The sequence below is a fragment of the Ambystoma mexicanum genome, chromosome 1q, assembly GCF_040938575.1.
Source record: "Ambystoma mexicanum isolate Mex_15411 chromosome 1q, UKY_AmexF1_1, whole genome shotgun sequence".
Lineage (NCBI taxonomy): Eukaryota > Metazoa > Chordata > Amphibia > Caudata > Ambystomatidae > Ambystoma > Ambystoma mexicanum.
In genome coordinates this window covers 567,011,773-567,032,980 of record NC_090922.1, presented here as the reverse complement: position 1 = coordinate 567,032,980, position 21,208 = coordinate 567,011,773, and the positions used below count along the sequence as shown (strand labels likewise).

The following is a 21,208-nucleotide window of genomic DNA, read 5'->3' as shown; positions in this document are numbered from 1 at the left end:
GAAGTCTGGCTGCTCAGCCACAGCTACCAGGTAAATCTGGGTGGTACAGACTGCTACCAATTGGGTTTACTGCCAACACCTGTAGTCTTAAGCCTTTTGCAGTGGTCCCTAAGGGAACTGCACAGGTTTCTGCTTAACAGTGGAGCCTTATTACATTGATGAGGCACTGTTGGTGGAAAGATGAAGCAGGAGAGGGAAGTTGTCAATGTAGGGTTACGTTTGTTGAATGAAAAGAAGCGAGAGGTTGTCAATTCCAAGTGCTTTTTGAGACTACAATGAGGATCAACTCTCAATATAAAAGTCAATTCAGATCAATAAAGGCCACGCTAAGCCTAACGCATCCATCAAAGAGAGGTGCTTTCATTTGACAAGCTGGTGAAGCCTGCAGAGAAGAGTGGTGATGAATAGGATAGAGAAGTGAGAAGCATAGGCTATGTTGAGACTAGAGTACTCTGCTGGGCTCCGAGTAGCTTATGTCTGAATTCTATTGATAAAAGTCATCGAAAATTCCAACTTCGATGAAATAGACATTCATCCAGAAGGACCAAATCAATTATGCAGGAGGCCAATAACTCAAGTAAAGAGTTGCCATGCTGTATACAGAGCCACAAGCCTAGAGACTCAAGTGACTAAGAGAATGTTTCCATTCTCCACATTGTTCAACCCACCTATGCTACGAAACTCCCACAATACTAAATAACAATGGAACAACAATACGTATCTATATAAATGATTGTCCATTCGGTGTGAAATGTTCAATTAGTACTTTGATATGATATATGTTATTTATAACGTGCCTGTACACAAGTGTTTCTAGGCGTGACAAGACAAGGGTGGAAACAAGGGAAGACAAGACAACTATCTTACTAGGCAATGTGTCATTCAGATCATACAGTGCCATAGGGCGAAAATCAGGGGGGAGAGGGTAGGGGGAAGTGCAATCAGGGCAGTAAGCTCTGAGTAGTACGGGCAGGGCAGCTAGGCTCTGGTAAGTGGTAGGAGGCATGAGGCTGTGTGGTTCAGTTACAGCCCCAGAGTGCGGTGGGCCCGGCGGCAGTGCAAGGGGGACTGGTCATGGAGGAGCCTGGTACCCGGTAACTGAGGGTACCAAGCAACCAGTCAGTGCAGCAGACAGGAGGTTAGCAGGGAAGCGAGAGAGAAGGCAGAGAAAATGAAGGTCTTGAGCTGCTTCCGGAACATTAGGTGCTCCAGCTCAAGTCTGAGAGGGGCAGTGAGGCCATTCCAGAGGGAGGCACCTGCAGAGTAGAGTGATCTACCTCCAACTCTCTGCCTGGAGAAGCGTCTGACCCTCAGAGTTGGAGGTAGCAGAGCGAAGGGCTCTAGAAGGAAGGTATTTTTCGGAAGAGAGAGATGGATGTAATGCAGGCCCTCACCCCAGAAAGCATGTGGACGATGCAGAGGGTCTTGAACTTGATCCTTGCAGCTACCAGGAGCCAATGGAGGGATTTCAGGGCTGGAGAAATACGGTCCCTGGGCTTGAGGCCAAGGATAAATCTTGCAGTTCTGTTCTGGATTAGTTGCATAGTGTGTAGAGTGGAGGCAGGCATAATGAGAAAGAGGCTGTTGAAGTAGTCCAGCCTAGAGAGAACCAGGGCTCTGGAGACGGTGAACTTCTGGGGGAAGGTGAGAAAAGGTACTTTGCCTTGAGAAACTGACCATAACAGTAGTGGCCCATGGACCACATGTAATTAATCATTTGCATCATTGGGGGTGGGGGGTCAGTGTGGGTCCAGGAAGCCAGATTTAACGGCCCGACAAAAGCATCAAGGGCTGCTAAGGCCTTTAGCAACAGGGGAAGGCAGGAATTCAGACCCCAAAACCTTGTGAAACATGAACAAATAAGAAGGGGTAAGGAAGTGCACAAACAAGGGTGGCTGGACCAAGAGAGCACCCTGGCTGGATAACAACCCCCCCCTTAATATATACAACAAAATCACCCACCCTTGACCTCCCAAAAGAGGTGTAAATAATTGATACCCAACGCACAGGAAAGGAAAGAGGGTGCGCGAGGAGCGGTCAGCATTACCATCAATGCAAGCTATAAGCGCAAAGTAGATGGGCGACTATTGCAAGGAAACATACGCCAGATTTCGGCTGACACCCCTTAGAGTAGACAAAGCAGAGAAGACAACAATAACAGCATTAAACATAAAACATAATATATACATACACTAAAAGCTGCAATGCATACACGTACTGGAACACTGATGGCAAATAAAGCAAGTAAAGGAAAGGGAAAACAGACCACGCTTGAATCCTTTACTAAAAGGTGCAACAGAAAACAGCCTATGGAAAACAAATTAGGTATACAAGTACTCAGGCAGATGGTGAACAACAAATCCTGGCTGCCATCGCTGCGCTACGGATTTCATTAGAAACTAAGATAGAAGCTATGGGAATAGATGTAAACTTGCTGCGTCAAGATGTGCAAGCGCTGTCGGAACGCACAGGTAGTGTGGAGAAAAATGTAGAAGAACATTGTTATAACATTAGTAAAACGCAACCCGAAGTCCATGTACTGAAACAACAAGTGAAGCTGCTAGAAGAAAGAGCAGAAGATGCAGAAGGAAGGGTCCGAAGAAATAATATAAGGTTGATTGGATTGCCTGAGGGAATCAAAGGATCGGATCCAACGACTTATATAGAAAACCTTTTGCTGCAAGATGTGGGCCCAGGCAACTTAACACAGGGTTTCACTGTGGAGAGGGCGCACAGAGCACTAACAAAGAAACCCCCTCTGGGCGCACCCCCTAGGCCAATTATAGCGAAGATCCTTAGTTATAAGGATAGAGAGAAGATAGTAGCATTCTCTAGGAATTGAGGTGTTATGAAGAGAGCATCAGCGAAACTGCGGTCTATACAGACTATACATTCCGGGTGCAGGGACGCAGGGCTCAGTTTGGCCCAACTAAAGAAAGGCTAAGAAAAGCAGGACTCCAAGTACATGCTCATTTATCCTGCAAGACTTAAAATCCTAAGAAATGGACGCTCTTTGTTTTTCAACATCCCAGAGGAAAAACAAGATTGGTTGGACAAAGAAAGGCTGGCAACAACACCAGAAGCCACTATCATGAACGGAGGGATTGATTTAAAACTACGAGGAGTTACAATGGCTTGGAAGAAAGCAACTGCATCAATAGCCTCGAGACATGCACAGAAGAATAACCATTTAACCTACTGCAGATAGATGCAGGCAGAAACCGGTTGAGATTATTACTTACCAGAGCTTTTGTTGGAGATGAACACACGTTATCAGGAAACAACATACGTCAGGTTATAGAAGTATTTGGGGCACAACAGGCATTGGCATCACTACCCTTATTAGTTGAGGGTGCTAGTTTGAAAGCACCCACTCGTGGGCACCAAAGTCAGAAGAAGTTGGGCGGCGAAGTGCTAGATGCGAGCACGCCCGAGCATACTGGCCAAAGCTGGGTGACAATTTCAAGTTGGGAGGGGGGAACAATTGGGAGGGAAATAAAAGGGAGTTGCGCCCTTTGTCAAAGCACAAAGTACAATAACACGAAAGATAACACAAAAAACACCAGGCACTAATTGAGAGACGGTTTTAGGAAGCGGACTAGTGAAAATATATATCAAACTAGACATGGCGAACAACATTAGGCTAAAAACATGGAATATGAGGTGGTTGAATATCAAGAGGAATAGGGTGCTAACGTACCAACGTAGACAGAAAGTTGGTATAGCTCTGTTACAAGAGACACAACTCACTGAAGACAGACAAAATACATTAGCCAGGAAGTGTAAGGGACAGGTAGCGGGTTCAACGTACTCCACTTATTTGAGAGGTGTATTAACCTGGATCGCTCTGACAGTACCCTTCCAAATATTACAGACCGAAATAGAAAAGAAGGTAGAATGGTAATAAAAGGAACGCTGGAGAACAGGCAAATAATCATAATGAACACCTATGCACCTAATCATGATGCAACAAACTTTAGAACTGTGTATACTAGAGAAGGCACGCTCAGAGGTAATATTATAATATGGTTTGGGGATCATAATTGCCCGTTGGACCCAAGAGTAGACCGATCCGATACAAAACATAAAAAACCATCCCCAACAGCAGAGATACTCAGTGACTTTATCCACGCCTTTGCAATGGTAGACATTAGGAGGAATATTCACCCCGACGTGTGAGACAGCTCACACTACTCGGCACCACATAATGTACATACTAGACTGGACTATTTTCTTACTGGAAAGGAAACCTTAGGGGAATTTACAGAAGCAACATATAACGGGTGTGTCTTATCAGATCATGCACCACTGACTCTTAAATGGCAGGTAGCACAACCCAGACCACCGGTCCGACTTGGAAGCTTAGAAGTGAATCCCTGAGAGATGTAGCATTTAGAACACACATCAAAAAATGCGTAGGCCAATGCTTCACTTTGAACACGGGTAGTGTGAAATAATGGTGCATGCTATGAGAGGCTTTTAAGGTGGTGTTAAGAGGGGAAGACATGACCAGATCTGGGGGAATGCAATCAGAGTTAACTAGAGCACTTGACAAAGTGGAGAAAGAACTATAAGATCTAGAAAAAATGAATAGAGCAAAGGGAGTAGATTGAAGCAGGGAAATAGAATTGAGACAAGAATGCCTGAAGTACTGGGACAGGCTTGGAAAACAAGTTACACACCAAGGCATATATTAGTTTTCAAAAATTGATTAGCAGAGTTTGCTAATTCAAATTATAAAGCACATTGAGCTCTAGATGTTTACTACAGTGTATGGTAGTGCAGTAGATCTGTAGATGTAGCAACTGGATGGAACTATGATCACTATGTTGGCTTTGTGTATTCATTATGTAAGAGGAAAGAAAGACTACGCAGAGTGGACGGCAAAGCAAGCTGAGAGCTCGGCAAACTAGGTGGAATATTTTAGTTTGTGGTCATCTTGCTTTCAGAGTAGCTGGTATAAAGCAAAAGGGTGATACGATAGAAAGTCGACGCTTATGGGTTGAGCACCAATTGCACAGATGCATGCAACCAGCAAGTTACAGAACTAGGTTTACCATCACAAGCATTTGATCGTGTGATCATGTACATTTTCCAAAGTGTTCACTTGTCAGTATGATGCATTTTCTTCCACAAAACTCCATATGAGATTTAGATACACTAACCTAATCTGTAATACGGGGAGACAGTGCAGTGTTTTGCAGCGTAAATACTGTAATTATGCACTGTGTAACAACTAATATTTTTAGAAAGGGAACTGCATGTCTGTCTTTAAAAACATATATAAAGTTAACACATAATGGTCTTTGCCAGTCAGGATATGGTTAGCTTACTACAAGTATCACTAAATCTATCATCCTGATTACTTCTGGTTTGCAATTATTTGAACAAGAAAAATGCAATTTTTGCCTAGCACTCCGACACAGGCCTTTGGCACTTGCGAATGGAGATTACTGCTGCACTTTCTCTCCGTTAGCACTGGAAGTGAAGAGTGAAAAGAGCACAGAGGGCAAGCGAGGAATACAGGGCTAGCTGTGCTTTGATTGAACATGGCAACTTAAATAGCAAGCTTTGCTACACAAGTGTCCATTTGTTAGCAAACCTACAGAATTGCATCTCAATTGCTATTTGACACTGCTTATTTTATGCCTTGCACACAGTACATAGAAAGGAAGCACACAGAGGGAGACCGAGACTCCAGGCATGGTTATATAAAGGCGATAGAGACCATGATACCATTTGCGCAGCAAAGGACAGCCAAGGCCACCTCCGTAACACGCAGGAGGCAGTTAATACGACTTTCTACACTGATCTCTACACAGAAATGGATACAACACAACACCCAGAATCGCGGGAAGCTTTAGAACTCATTTTGCTACCATGTCTAAGTGAGGAGGAGGCAGGGAATATGGAGGGCCTTATAACAGAGGAGGAGGAATTGAGTATGATCAGGGCACTGCCCATGGGAAAAGCACCTGGGTTAGACGGATTACCAGGTGAGTTCTATAAAACGTATGTAGAAGATCTTGTACCGACAATGGTGAAAATGGTCAGCGAAGCATATGAAGTAGAAATATTGCCAAATAGCCTTAAAGGGACAGTATTATTCCATTGCTAAAGCCCAACAAGCCTAAGACCTTTCCCTACTAAACCAAGACAGCAAGATACTGGCGGCCATACTGGCAAGTAGATTACAGATTATTATGGGGAAGTGAGTACATAGGACCAAACTGGTTATGTCCCAGGGAGGAACATGGCTTGGAATTTAAGACGCCTACACCACGTGATTGATAACACTAGGTAATACCAACACCACTGTGTGATGGCCTCATTAGACGCAATGAAAGGATTCCATTCTGTGCAGTGAAAATGGCTGTATAGAGTTTTAGAAAAATGTGGCATTGGGGAAGGGTTGATTAAATGGGTCAAATTGTTTGTATACAAGCCCCAAAGCTAGAGTACCGACGGGAGGGTTATATCCGGCCACAATTAAACAACAAAAAGGCACCAAACAAGGTTGCCCATTGTCGCCACTATTCTTTATGCTAGCAATGGAACCAATCGCAGCCTACCTAAGAGCTGAATTTGGAGAGGAAGGAACAGAGATAGATTTGAATTAGACATTTAGGGGCTGATTCATGGAATTATTTGCACCAAAAAACAAGGATTTGTGCGGCATTCTGCCCGCAAATCCCCATTTGTTAAACAGGGATTTGCGGGCAGAATGGCACACAAATCCCTGTTTTTCGGCAGACAAATTCCATGAATCGGCCCCTCAGTGTCCATGTATGCAGACGACATGATGTTATATGTACAACAACCAGAAGACAATTTGCAACACATATTGGACATGCTAGATAAGTTCAGTGAATTATATGGTACCACAATAAAAGGGAAATCCTGTCCATTTCCCCCGGCAGGCCTAAGAGACTATCATTGCATTGGAGTCCTGAATCCTTTCAATAATTGGGGATAGAAATATTCCATAACCTGCTAGAGGAGCACAATGAGAACACAAAAAGCATTGAAAGGAGTAATAAACTGCATGAAGTTCAGGGGGAAGCTCCCGCTGACATTGATGGGGAAGACAGAGCTGTTGAAAATTGTGGTTTTGCCCAGACTATTGCATTATTTCACAAACATTCCATATAACATACCAAAACTCTTTTTTCTAAACTAGACATGGCGTGTAGGAAATTTATTTGGCATAACAAACGGAACAGAATCGCCCTAAGAACACTCCAAAGAACACTTGATGAAGGGGGTATTAAAATACTGAATTTTTGAATTATACTACATAGAGTCAATTACAATTTGTAGTTGGATGGTTAGCAGATGACCCTACTATAGACACACATCTACTACAACCGGCAATGAAGCAATTATACTTAAAAGAAGTACTGTGGGCACTCACCCTGCAACGTAGATCAAAGCCCACTGCTGATAACACTGGGCATACAAATATGGAGAAGGGTCTGAAAAACATGGGGCATAATGGACCCGATCTCACTGCAGATTCCCGTGGCAGAAGAGAGACAGTTGAAATGATGCATATGGAAATATTGGGAACCAATCGGGGTAGTGACTATAGGAGACCTAGTACGTGGAGATGAGCTGTTGGACTTCAAAACACTTACAGAGGAAGTGGGCATAAATGACGGGCAATTCTTACTGTATTTCGCGATAACCCACAGGATTTAACACAGGCATCCTGAGATACCCGAATTGATGATCAAACACAAGGTAGAAACAATATATGGTATAGCCGAGGATGGTCACACTGTCACGGTTAAATGACATACTGCTTACTAAAAGTGTAACTAGACCATTAACGATCAGGCAAAAATGGGAAACGGACATGGGGAAGATATGCACTGATGCAGAATGGGGCAGGGCAATGGGATACCATAAAAAAATTTCTAGGAACGCTAAGTTACAGCTAATACAGCTAAACATTATGCATAGGTCCTATCTAACGCTGTGTAAGGTCTCTAAGTTCAAAGACGCAGAAGAACAGAGGTGCCTAAAGTGTGGGGACATTGATGCTGCGATGCTCCACATGCTATGGTCGTGCCCTAATGTGCAGCAGTACTGGGAGGATATTGCAAATATGTTGTCTATGGGAGAAGTCATGCTAGATGTACAGGCTCCAGGAGCCTGCCTGCTTGGGCTATTCCCACACACCACAAGGAAAAAATACATAACGAAACCGAAAGACCTTGCCTACATATTGGCAAAAAGTAGACTAGCCATGTCATGGAAAGCAAAAGATGCGCCTTCTATTGAAGTGTGGTGGAATGATTTAGAGAAATGGATAGCAACCTTAGACTCTAAAATCCGAACACTAACATCACAAGCCAAAATATTGCTGTATAGATACAGTAAATTTACATCAACCCATTTAATGACGTTCTTTCAGCAAAAGGTTGTCCCAATAATCATTTATGGTGCGGAGACTGGTTTACCTAAACCCAGATCTTTTTGGGACCGCTATGAGGCAAACTTTGGAAGTATTGGGCCTTCCTAAATGCACACCGTTACCATTATTACGTTCCGAACTAGGTGCCATCTCCATCTACAGTCAGGTATTGTGGAAATGTTGTATTCTATATAGAAAATGTATAATAGGCGCAACGTCACCTAATGTTTTGGGTGTTCTTGCGAACTATCTGCTTATTTCTTGACTAAAATTTCCCAAGAAGTGGACTGATTGTGTCCTAGACACTCTTATGGATGCCGATATTACAATTGAACTTCTTTTGTTGAACCCCACCAAGGCTAAATTGAAGTTGTATCACTTTGATTGGATTAGCACTCGTAAGCAATGTCTTGAATATGTGGATTGTGATGTCATGTCGTCGTCTCATAAAAGATTTCGCAGTATGGAACCCTACCTGGTGAAATGCCCTTCCAGCTTTGTCAGATCGTAAATGTTATTTATTTGATTGAATTTATACTTGACGAGGCAGATTTTGGGTAGGAGGCATTCGATTCCAAAAGATCACACAGTATGTCGTTATTGTAATGACCCACATCAAAATGAAACCCTATGTCATTTGGTGGTTGAATGTCCTGCATTGAGTATTATTCGACATAGATTTTTCAACAAATGTAATTTTCTCGTTTCATGCTCCAGAGATTAAATATGGAGTTTTTTATTAACCAACAGAAACACTGCGATTCAGATTGCCCTTGTTCAATTTGTCAACACTGTCATTCCACCTCAGTTAAAGTAGGTTTAAATACTGGTTGAGTACTGTATGACAATATTTGTCGCATGGTGCAAACTATATGGAGACAAAGTGGACACTGATTTACATGATGATTGTATACTCATTACTGTTCAAAGTACATCTTATGAAGCTTTGCTTTTTTCCGCAATTGTTTCTTTATTGGTCACTATTTACGTTTTAACTCATGTTAAAAACATTGTACTTTGTGTAAAATGAAATCTTGTTTGTATTATGTAAATAGTTTTGAAGGTTGAATAATTCAGGCAACCAAAATAAAAAGAAAAAAAAAGAAAAGAAAAAAATGGATACTAGCAGAGACGACCATGTGGTTCCAGGCTACTGGAGGAGTCGGTGATGAAAACACTGGCAAAATCACAGCTTGGAATGAACTAACAGACCCTGCTTGCGTCCAGACCATAAAGAAGCACTGTCTGGATTAGCACGCTGATAAACATTCCACAGAAATGTGAGACGCAATTAGTAATAATTGAAGCGTGTTTATGGCAGAACTGGGTGGGGAGGTGGGACAAGCACAAACATATTACAGATATGTACACGTTGAACTGTTTAATGAAATAAAAGTGAATAAAAACATTTTTTTTTAAACTACAGCAGCACTCCTCACCTTATGGGGAGTGCTACTAGGGGCCCCTACAGTCCCTTTTACCCCCGTTCTATGTATGGTGCACTAGGTAGCTCATGTGACTAGCAGTGCAGGGGATGTCATCCCCTTTTTAGGACGTTTGTCTATTGTACCACAAGCCATCTTCCATAAATTGCTGTAAATGGTCAGAAGTAATATTTATTTCTGTCCCTTCCCATTCACCGCCTGAATAGGCTGGTGGCAGGTACCTTTTTATCAATTTTCCCACACTGCATTAATGCATGCAGCAGGACCATATACTCAAAGTGGCTACTCCCCCTGTTTTAAGGCCTTTGTTGGCCGTGTCTCTGCCTTTCTTTCCAGGTAGGGGAGGGTCCACTTTCTTCATGTGTCTTTGAGAAAGAGGACCAGTGTGCGTCAGCTGGCAGGAAATGAGGGGGCAGGAGAGATGCGTGCCTCCAAATCCACATTCCAGCATCCTTATGTCTAGCGCAGGACCAAGAACTAGGCCTGCTTCCCTGCCAGCAGTCAGTACTCCTGCGGTCCAACATAATTATCTTTGTAGGGTCTACCCTACTTACCAGGTCATGCAAAAGATGGATCCTCTGAAATCGGATGTATGGCTTTGTCCAAAACATCAAGACCATCTGGAGAGACTTTCCCAAAGTTGCATCTATCAGTGCAGATTCCTGAGAAGAAGGGTTGTAAAGAAACTGCTCAGTTTTGCTGGCATTGCCTGACCTACTGTCAAAAAGATGAATGCATGTCCTGGAGAGATGGCAGAGGGCCACCACATGCTAAATGGGTGAAATTCTTATGTGAAATATGAGCTGAAACATGGCGTGGGTGTGCAGCCATTTTGGACTAATCTCCCATCACTGTAATAAAAGCCTGTGTCTCTACAGGCCTGGTAAAATAAACAAGTATTTCAGTAGCAAATGCAGAGCAGGGTCACATAATTACATAAATTATGTTGCTGAGTGGACGTACTGTGGAGAATAATTATTGTATTGTCCACTGAAGGACGAATACAAGGAGGAAATCAGAGCGTTCTGCAGGTGCATGATAAGGGGTTCTGAGAATGAATGCAAGGAGGGTGGCGCTGGGTTTTTCCACTCCTGATTGTTTTTTTCCACTCTCTGTCCCTTCCACTTGTGATCTGCTCTTCAGCCGAGGGTAGTCACCACTGAGAAGGGCGGGGCCATGCCCCCATAAAGAGAAGAGGGTATTCTGTGGAAGGCAGTTAGAATTTGGACCCCAGGTGATGCGTCTCGCTGAGAGGGAGGACGCTCCGCCTCAGACCCCGTTAGTACGAGTGATCTCTTTGCCTACCTGATCAGGGACTAAGCAGTGTCGTAGTGGCCAAGATCAAGGTGCTTCCTTGCTAATGGTGATGCCATTTCTTTTAAAATATGTTTTCATAGATCTAATTATGTTTATGTATGCGCAATCCATATATATTATATATATATTGAGTGAATAAAGGGCCTATAACGAGCCATTTTCATTTTTACTATAACGATTAGTCTAAGTGTGATTTCTGCCTGTCTGAGTCCAATAACTTTTTTTGCCAGGTGCCGGGGAAATGCAAGTATAAGGGTTCTCCTCACAGGGCCAAACAAAAGCAAAATATTTGGTTAAAAAGGTGAATAAATGGACATCGCCGAACTGACTGTGATCAGAAAAAGTACCTAAAGTGATAGTTCTGGGGTGGCGGTGCTAGAATGGGGGACCCTACTAAATTGGCACTAGCCCAACTGGGGACCATAATGTGAGAAACCAGAAGGTGTCTCACCCGCTAGTCCCCGGGGATCTGTCATCCAGGTGGCCAGGACATGGCCATCACTTTTGGATCCAGTTCCTGGGGGTGGACCAGTGCGTGAGGATCACCTGGATGGGGGTCTTCGGGCAGTAGGAGTTATGTTATGTTAAGAAAACTTGTAAAGTGCACGGTCACCCAAAAGTATCATGGCGCTGAGAGGGAAGAAGGACAGACTGGCCAATCCCGTCTAGAACAGGTAGGTCTTCAGGGCCTTTCTGAATGCAAGATGGTTAGACACATTTTTTAATGGGCACGGCAAGTCATTCCACAATTGGGTCGCGGCCCCAGAAAAGGCCCGGCCTCCAATGCGAGAGCGACAGAAAGACGGCATGCAGAGCAGGCCAGCGGAAGCAGATCATAATGTCCGATTAGGAAGATAACAGGTAAATTTGACCCGCAAATCCTGAGTGGGACACCGGATGGTGGGATGCGGTATCCCCTTCCCTGTAACACTGTTTGCCCAACCTACCAGGTAGGACCCTTAGGAACGCAACCGCTACCGACCCCCTTTCCTGACACTTTCCCACGGAGAGCTCACTGTGAGAGAAAACAGACAACACCCGAGCCGTATAACTGACATGTTACAACACAATTGTCAGGCTGAGTCAGGCAATTACTGATCATTACGCACACCTGACTTCCATCACACTTCCCAACACGGATAACATGTGGAGCACGAAAGCACACTCGGAGCAAGGCACAACACAAGAGGAAGCAACAGCTCAAAGATGGTATTTTAATATGAGGAGAAAGACGGCAATACCAGACAGGGTTGTAAGGAGGGAAGTGCACTTGACCTTTTCAGAGAAAAAATTCTACTTTCACAAGCCTTCGAGAATAAGAAACAAGACCTGGAATTAAAGCCGAAGAAACATGCATTGTGTGTCGAGGTGCCAAGGCAGGGAGGAGCAATTGCAGCTGTGGCACTGTCCTTGGCTCTTACAACAAAGCAGCGCCAGTAAAGTCAGCACAGCCTGTGAGTCGGAGAGACTGATAGCAGACCGGTCGGTCTGTGTTAGAACCAATTTTGCAAGCAGCAACATTGTATGGAGAAATCGGAAGAGAACATTGTGTGAAGCATATGTGATGAGCGACGCAAATATAATTGAACATCCAAGGAATGAACTTTTGAAGCCAAGATAGATACCATGTACAGAGTGGTCCGGCACCATGTGGGTGCTCATTCGAAGGTCTCGGTTAAGTATCCAACTGAGAGATGGCAAATGTAAATTGTGAAATCGAAGTGGTCCTGCAACATGTCAAGGTAAACTCTGTGCACATTCGATAGTTTGATACCCAATACGAACTGTAATTGGTCCGAGGCTGGCTGAGGGAAACTAATTGTGTAAGAGGAAGGATCTGAGCCCAGCTGAGGGGGAGGCAGGGTGAACCGTGAGTCACCAGAGAAAGAATATTCTCTGAACATTGGAGAAGGCGATCCGAGCTCGGAAGAGGGGGATCCAGGGTGGAGAGTGAATCACCTGACTTGAAATTAACTTTTAGTTTGTTTTGGTACACCAGGCCCTCTGAATCAAGAGACATTGATAACGTTAGTGACTTGGGCACAGAAGACCCTGATGCTGGTAATAGAACTGTGTCCTCGTGCCGAAGAAGCCAGAGAGTGTGCTATGCTCGAGTGAACCACGTTGTGACCTGAACACCCTGATAAATCATTTTTGTGAACACTTCTTTCTTTTTCATGAACACTACCGCACCCTATTTGTATTTAGAGGCAAGGATTGGCAATAGGTTTTTAGTATAGGCCCTTTTATTTTGACTCCACTCCACTAGAACTGCATTATTATTATTTGTTGGTCGTAGTTTGCTCCCATCTGTAGATTTAGGTTTAGATAGGTGTTTATCATACCCTTGTTAAAGTTCAATAAACATCCTTGAACTGTGGTCACTGTCTTACTATTGATACCATGCCTTCCTTACAATATGTATGTATTTAAATTTGTAAAGCGCTAACTAAGGCCCGAGGGCATCTGGGCGTTGAGGGAGAGACCAAGAAGGAGGGGGGTGTAGGGCTGGTGAGGGGGTGGGGGGAACACCTAAACCAAATTCTTAAAAAGCAGGGCCTTCAGTTGTTTCTGAAATCTGAGGTGATCAGCAGAAGGGCGTTCCAAAGCCTAGGCGCCCGAATAGAGAAGGAACGGCCTCCTGATCTAGACTTGCAAATGCATAGAACTGCTAGGAGATTTTTGTCACTAGAGTGTTACCTGCGAGGAGGAATATAATATGTAAGTTTCTGCTGCAAAAAGATAGGACGGTCGGGTAGAAAGCCTGATAAGCGATACAAAGGACCTTAAACTCTATCCGTCTTCTGACTGATAGCCAATGAAGCTTTTCTAAAATTGTTGCCAAATGTTCTAGTTTGGAGGTGCCTAAAGCTAAACAAGCTGCAGCATTCTGAGAGCCTCTGGATCAAATATTCAGGTTGTCCCAAATAGATCCCATTGCAATAGTCGAGAGAGGCCATGATGGAAGAGGTGACCACAGTGGCATGACAGGTGGAAGGGAGAAATGGCAGGACTTTCCTTAGCAATTTCAATCTAAGGACACCCGCGCTGCAAACTGTGGCAATCTGGGCATCTCGGGAACAATAGGGAGAAATGTTTATCCCTAGGCTTTTCACAAGGGAACACAGAGCTGGAAGATCGCCCAGTGACTCCGGTCAAAACTGAGAATTCCAGACAGATTTAGGGTTTGGGGTACCTATAACCAGAACCTCTGTTTTATTAAATGGGGACCATACTAATTGGGTTTTGCACATTTCAGAAGTGTGATTACCTGAAGTTATGAAGGGTGTGTTTGCTAGCTAAGCAAACACAGGTTTTCTTCATGGCCTCTTTTATAGACTTACATTTTATTAACAGATAGCGTTTATTAAAACTATTGCTAAAAAGAAATCCTCAGGCCGTCTATTCAACTTTATCAAGAAATATTTAATAAACACCTTTTTTGCCCGACATAATGAATCTTTACATATTATGACTTCCTACTTACTCACTGTGCTGTTTTTTCCATATCACTGTGCTGTTTTTTCCATATCCCCGTCTCTCTCATACCCCCTTCCTTGCATCCTTCATGCAAGAGAAATGCTCATTCAAGTCGCACTCTTTAGAGAAAGCAAGATTCAGGGGTATAGTGACTGACAAATCCAGGGAATTTGCCTATTCTCCCTCGGGGTTAGGGAGGCACCCACTTAGGGACTAGGGGGGTGAGCCCGCTAAACTCAATACCCCCTAGAGGACAGAGCAAGCAGGATCACACTGGGGGTGACTCCCTTAGTGGACAAGGAATCCCCCAGAAAAGGATTTTATTCCTTCTCCCACATGGGAAATGTACCATGGGTTTGTTGGCTATAGTGGGATTGACCAGTACAATTGTAATTATGACCCTTTAGAAATGGCTGGTGTGATTTCTGACCCTTGCATTGGACACATGTTACGAGAACCAAACAATCATCCAATCTTGTTTCAGCGTGGCCCGTAAAGACATCACAGGAGCAATATTAGCAGGGAAGGAGGAAGAGTAAGTCCAGTGGAGCGAACCACAAGAGGGGACCTCCTCATAGAGGGCAGTAACATGCAAGCACTTGATGCAGAAGGAGTCTACTGTAGAGGACCCCAGGAGACTGCAGAACGCTACTAGCTCAAAAGCGGTCTGGATTCAGTGGGACTCGACCGAGCAAATTGAGGAGCACTGCCAAAGCAGAAATAGTTGACCAGTGTACACAGACTGACGTGGAGAATGCTGGAAGGTGCTGAAACACTATCGAGCGAGAGCTAGAGACCACCCCTATCAACGAATGCTGCCGTGACACAGGCAGTACTCTGCTGTTCCTGGGAGCAGGGTGGATAAACCAAATACTGCATGGAGGTGTGAAAAGCAAAGACCTTTGGCAGGGTGAAAGCCAAATGGCCCCAAGCAGGGGTATGATATACAATACCCCACAGCAGTGTGAGAAACCAGAGGATCCTGGGGGGAGGGGGTTGGGGGGGGGGTGAAAGCCAAACAACCCGAAGAAGGGGAAACAGACAACCCACGTCAGGTCAAAAAAGTCTGGCCCTAAACAGGGGGGAAAAGAGGCAGGACAAGAAGGTGGCGAGGGAAACAGACACTCCAAGGTCGACTTAAAGAAACCATACTTCAGAGCAGAGAAATCACCATTTGATTGCCATTGGTGTTTGTGATGGAATTCCAAAATCAGCCTTCGTGAGCAGCCACCCAATTATGGTGAACAGGGAAGACGCAGATTAACCAAAATCCAATCAGGGTTAGCAGAGCAGTCAAGGCTTAGACTCAGGAAGGGTGTGAGAGTGGTCTAGGGCTATAAGGAGTCCACACAGAGCAACACCAATAGTTCCAGTGAGACAATAAGTATATAAAAATAGAAATATGTATTAGCCCTCTAGTTTACATACTTAGCATTTAAAAATCATAGGTAATTATTGTCACACAAATCCTTATAAAACGAGAACACCAAAAGGGAGCCAAGTGGTTGTCTGAGTTGGTGAGGTGCAGTCTTTCTAAAGTGCTTGCCTAATGGAGGAGTCGTTTTTGGACCAGACTGTGTGCAAACTTAGACAATCCTCAAAACAGAGTAGAGCACCGCACGGACACCAAGTGGGAGCTAAGTGGTTGTCTGGGGGCAGCTGGGATGAGAGGAGTCTGTTATTAAACCATCTCTGTGCTAACCGGACTCAGTTCAAGACAGTGAGCTTTAGCAGTCTTCCATTGCACGCTGAGGGAACCAAGGTAAGAAGTTCATGTTATGGTATTAACGTTCCGTTCATTATTACCTCCATCAAGCTGAAACTTTCTTCTGTTTCAAAGTAAACAACCCTTTCCTTGATACTGCAATGGTTATGGCATCCATAGTTCTCCTAGCCTTATAGCCTGACTTAAACATGCCGGGAAAGTCAGTGAGCAGATCCAAGGCTCACAACCTGCATAAGGAAAAACCATATAAAAAGGCAAACACAAGATCGTGCTCGACTAGCACGGAGCAGTCAGGGCCAGGACCAATAATTTCACCATCCGCTTCAACGTTGGTGATAGCGGAGAAACCCACCCGTGGACAAACCACTTCATATTTTTCACCAAAAATAGTGCAAAACACTAATATGATGCAAGAAGAAAGTGTTGAGGATCTTCCATCAGCTTTAATTGAAGAGGAACTCTCAGGCAGTGCTAACCGGTACTCAATTGGGATCGATAACTCTTTATTAGCACTTCGCTAATCACTGCATATGGTTACGCAAATCCCCCGTGACTTGGAAGGACTTCATCCTATAAATAAAGGGGTCTCTTCAGCACCACCACCTTTGATTCCTCTTCACACATCACCACCCCATACCGATAAGTCGCCTCGGATGTCAACAGCACCCAATTTGTCTTCTGCAACTGAAATGGACCAGTCATAAGGAAACGGAGGACGACGGTCACATTGGTATGTCAAATTCGAGAACTAGGAGCACTTCGGCCGCCCTTAACACAGGTGCGTTACACTTTGCCATGAAAATTCTTCTAAAACTTTGTGGTCGTATACATGAGGATCTGAAACAGGCCCAAATTGTGCAGCGCCTGACGTTTCTCTTGGAGCAGAATCAAGCCATAGTTAAGCAGCCATCGCCAGTTGTCAATTTTGGAAGCAGCGGTGACCCCATGAAAGTGAGGTGGAAAGTATGCCGAGTGGGAACAATGCTTACATGGTGGGTCACAATAAAGAAGCTTCCCCACTCACATACAAAACATAAAGACCTGCAAACACGCAAAAATCTAAAAACAGAAGAGAAGGGAGACGCCCAGCAAGAAAAGACAACAGAAAAGTGTGGGCACCCTGACGAGCTGGATATTAAAGGAGCCATTGTCAGATCCGGCAGTCAGACTGAATACATCACCATCTACAAATTTCCCTCCTGTTTCCGTTGCTGAGATTGAGCAGAGCAGTCCAAAGGTCGAAGATGGACCCTATAATGGGATAATTGCTATCAATTGGCCCAGTAAGGGTGGTCAAGGTACTGCTCCGGCTCCATCACAAACGCCACCTGCGCTGGATCCTTTAATTTGAACTATTGGGCAGTAAAATCATCAAGGGATCAGAAATATCTAAATCGCTATGCAGCGTTGAAGTTACTGGCAAAGATACCATCTTTAAAGATAATCAATACTACTGATTGTGACTTTATAGAACAATGTAAAGTAAAAAGGAGGGAAACGAACACGTCTGCACTGCTGTCAGGAAGACACAACTTCCTTGATAGGTTCACACAAACTGACATTTAGTTCTCTCAGGTATGAAATTGACACTAAGGCCCCCCAATGAGTTAACACCTAGTTGTTGTGATTGGTTTATAAAAGAACAGAACAAGGTGCCAGTGGAAGCCAAAGCCAAGATTGGGCAAACTCTCACATCTTCCTTGAACTTCCAGAGTTGGAATGGCTTAAGAGCTTCCTTCCCCAACAGTGCATGGTTTCTAAATGAGGCTTAAAGTTACTCAGTTGGAAAAGTAGAGACCACCGCCATTTGCTCTCTGAAGAGGTACATCTACTGTTTTTGCTGCAGCACGACATTATTATGCTTCAGGAGACATGGTCCACAGAAAGTGTATACTGAGGATTTTGTTATGCATCAGGTCTTGGCTAAAAAGGGGGCTTTGGGAAGGCCATATGGTGGCCTTATGATTGGGATTAGACAAACTTTGGGTTCCGAGTTTCTATCTATTGCCTCACCTGATGACAATGTCATGGTGTTTGAAATTAAGCGTGGGTGTGGGGACGAAACTAAATATGTGCTTTTAATAAATGTTTATGATCCCCCAGGAGGCAACTGTATGGAGGGTATTCTAGCATATATAGATAAAGCTTGTGTAGAGTGTGGGGAGGGGCGCGGGGGTGCAGTTGACCATGATTTGATGTTGGTGGGTGGGGACCTCCATGCGTATTGCCAAGACAAGGATAGTTGTTCCTCTTAAGAATATCGTCCAGTGTCTATACTCCTACAGGATAAGGTTAATGGACGGGGGCACCAATGGGTCACTTTCTTTAAAGAATGGAATTAGTACTTCTGAACGGCCGAGCCCGAGGTGACACACCGGGAAGGGAGACATGAAGTGACTGCAGTTGGGCAACTTTTGATCATCTTTCCGGCAGCAATGCCATTTTAGAAAATGTGCAAGCACTTGAGGTATTGCCAAACGCCCAGAGTGGCCACATTCCTCTGCTGCTAACATTGCAGCTCCCTGTACAGATTTCTTCAGATTCTAAGGTTAAAGCCATACTGCCCAGCCATTGTGGCAATCTAACACAGTGGTCTGGCACCAGTTGACAGGGCCACGGCTGTGGTACATAATCTCAGTATGGCCGGATGGCAAGCGTACACTACTTGCAGTGCTGATGAGATGGAGAATTGGATAAGTATCCTTACCTCTGACGTGGCGTCTGAGTCCCGGTCGGTCCTTGGTTGGTGGTAGTGATATTAATAAGCCAATTGATATACGAAATGCAAAATGAGTGATGCATAGAGAAGTCTGTGACTTGGGAAAGATTGTACTTCCAGGTCCCGAACTCCAACACAAATTAAATAAAATCAAGACTAGATATCGTAGATGGCTAAAAGCCTGGAAATTCTCAGTTAGAAACATACAGTGGCAGCGGATGTTCGGTGCCTTATGTGGGAGAAACACAAGGTCAATATGGCAGCTTTTATCTACTGCTAAAGGTCCAAGGGAACAACAAATACTTATTCCCATAAGTGAGCAGGTTTGGATGGACTTTGTTGGTGGAAAGATGAAGTCCACACTGGAGTCTTCGGTCTCACAGTCTACTGGTAATTTAAGAGAGTTGGCTGCTTGAGATCTCTATCAAGACTATCATTGTTGCCATTTACTCCAAGGCTCCTGGCACAAATGGGCTTCCTAACGCAGTTCTTAAAAAAAGGACCCACAAGGATGGGCTCCTTTTTTGGAGGATCTGTTTGAAAGGGTTTGTACTGAGCACACTATACTGGCCACATGGCAGCAGCCTGTAATTTTTCCTGTCTTTAAGAGGAGAGACAGGAGTAAGCCGGAAAATTACAGACTGTTGTCCTTGTTGCACGTGACTGTTAAGTTGTTCTCAGGGTTCGGTTTTGAACGAGGTGCAGGTTTGAGGAGCATCAAACAACATTCTTTACGATCTGCACAGTTTTTCGGCCTTGTTCTTCTAAGATTCATAATATTTGCATATTGTATCTACTTTAGTCCACACAAAAGGAAGCCCCAGCTCTATATATAACGTTTGTCGACTTCAGGCCGGCTTTTGACCTTGTAAATAGGGCAAGGCTGTGGGAAGACAATGAAGATTTTGGGCTGTCCTGGGTGGCTCCTTTTTATAATTTAGAGCCTTCATGAAGGTACAAGTGCCAGAGTTCGTTTTGATAACGGCGGGGTGACCTCACCAGTGCAGCTCAGCAGGGAAGTCAAGCAAGGTTGTGTGCTGGCTCCCCTGCTGTTTAATCTGTAGATCTCAGATCTTCCTAAACGTATGCAGGCCAGTCCCAATTGTTCTCCAAGGATCGGAAGGATGAGAGTTTCCAGCATGTTATATGCTGATGACCTTGTCATTTTCGACCATACTCTTTCCGGTTGTCAAGCTATGCTGTATGAGCTGGCTAATTATGCAAAAGACAATGACCTCGTAGTCAACACAGAGAAAATGAAAGATTGTAAGGCGTTATCTTTTCATGATTTTATATGGTCAATTGATCGCCCAAAGAATACTCGGAAGGGCCTTCAACAAATCCATAAACATCACTTTGATGAAGCAATTTGGGCAAAAAAACGCAAGACTCAGAGACCATTAAGACTTGCAAAAAAATTGGCAAGAAGCACAGTAGATCTTGCCTTAGAGGGAAAAAAAAATTCAAAATCAACTTTAGGAGCTGGTCTAGACACCATAGAGAAGAGTTGTGGCAAAATGATGGAGAAGAAATGTTGCATGCCTTGCAAAATAATTCCTCGCGAAATTTCTCATCACTTATTAACACACTTAAAACAGACCAAGATATTGCCCAAACGAATAATGTGTCAGAAGTGTGCTGGTTGACCCATTTTGGTGAGAAATATCAAAAACCGCCGGGAGCCCCAATTTTCAAGGGGGGGGGGCGATGGAGATTGGGGTTTCAGTTTTGATAGAGAAGATGTTTTTAACTTAATAACAAAATCCTCCTCGACTAGATCTGCGGGCCCTAATGGTCTAATTTACCAAGTCCTTAAAGGAAATGGGATCCTGTGGGCAGAAATCTTGTACACATTATTCAGGGGAGTGATAGAGAACAGAGTAATTCCCCCTTCTTGGAGGTCGGCGATCATAATCCCCATCTTCAAGAATGGAGATCGAAGAAATCCAACAAGCTAAAGGCCAATCACGTTGCTGGACGTGGAGAGCAAGTTGTTCGCCAGTCTAGTACTAAGAGAACTAGAAACCTGGGCAAGAGAAAACAACATAATCCCCAAACAACAAACAGGGTTCAGAAGAAGTCACTCAACATCTTTGAACGGT

General features: G+C 44.1%; 1 protein-coding gene across 4 annotated transcripts in view; it reads right to left on the bottom strand.

Annotated features, from left to right (window-relative positions):
• The window catches only part of TRMT1L (tRNA methyltransferase 1 like), a 1,318,548-nt gene that overhangs the window by 249,324 nt on the left and 1,048,016 nt on the right, over nt 1-21,208 (bottom strand). The gene's annotated exons all lie outside the window — the stretch shown is intronic.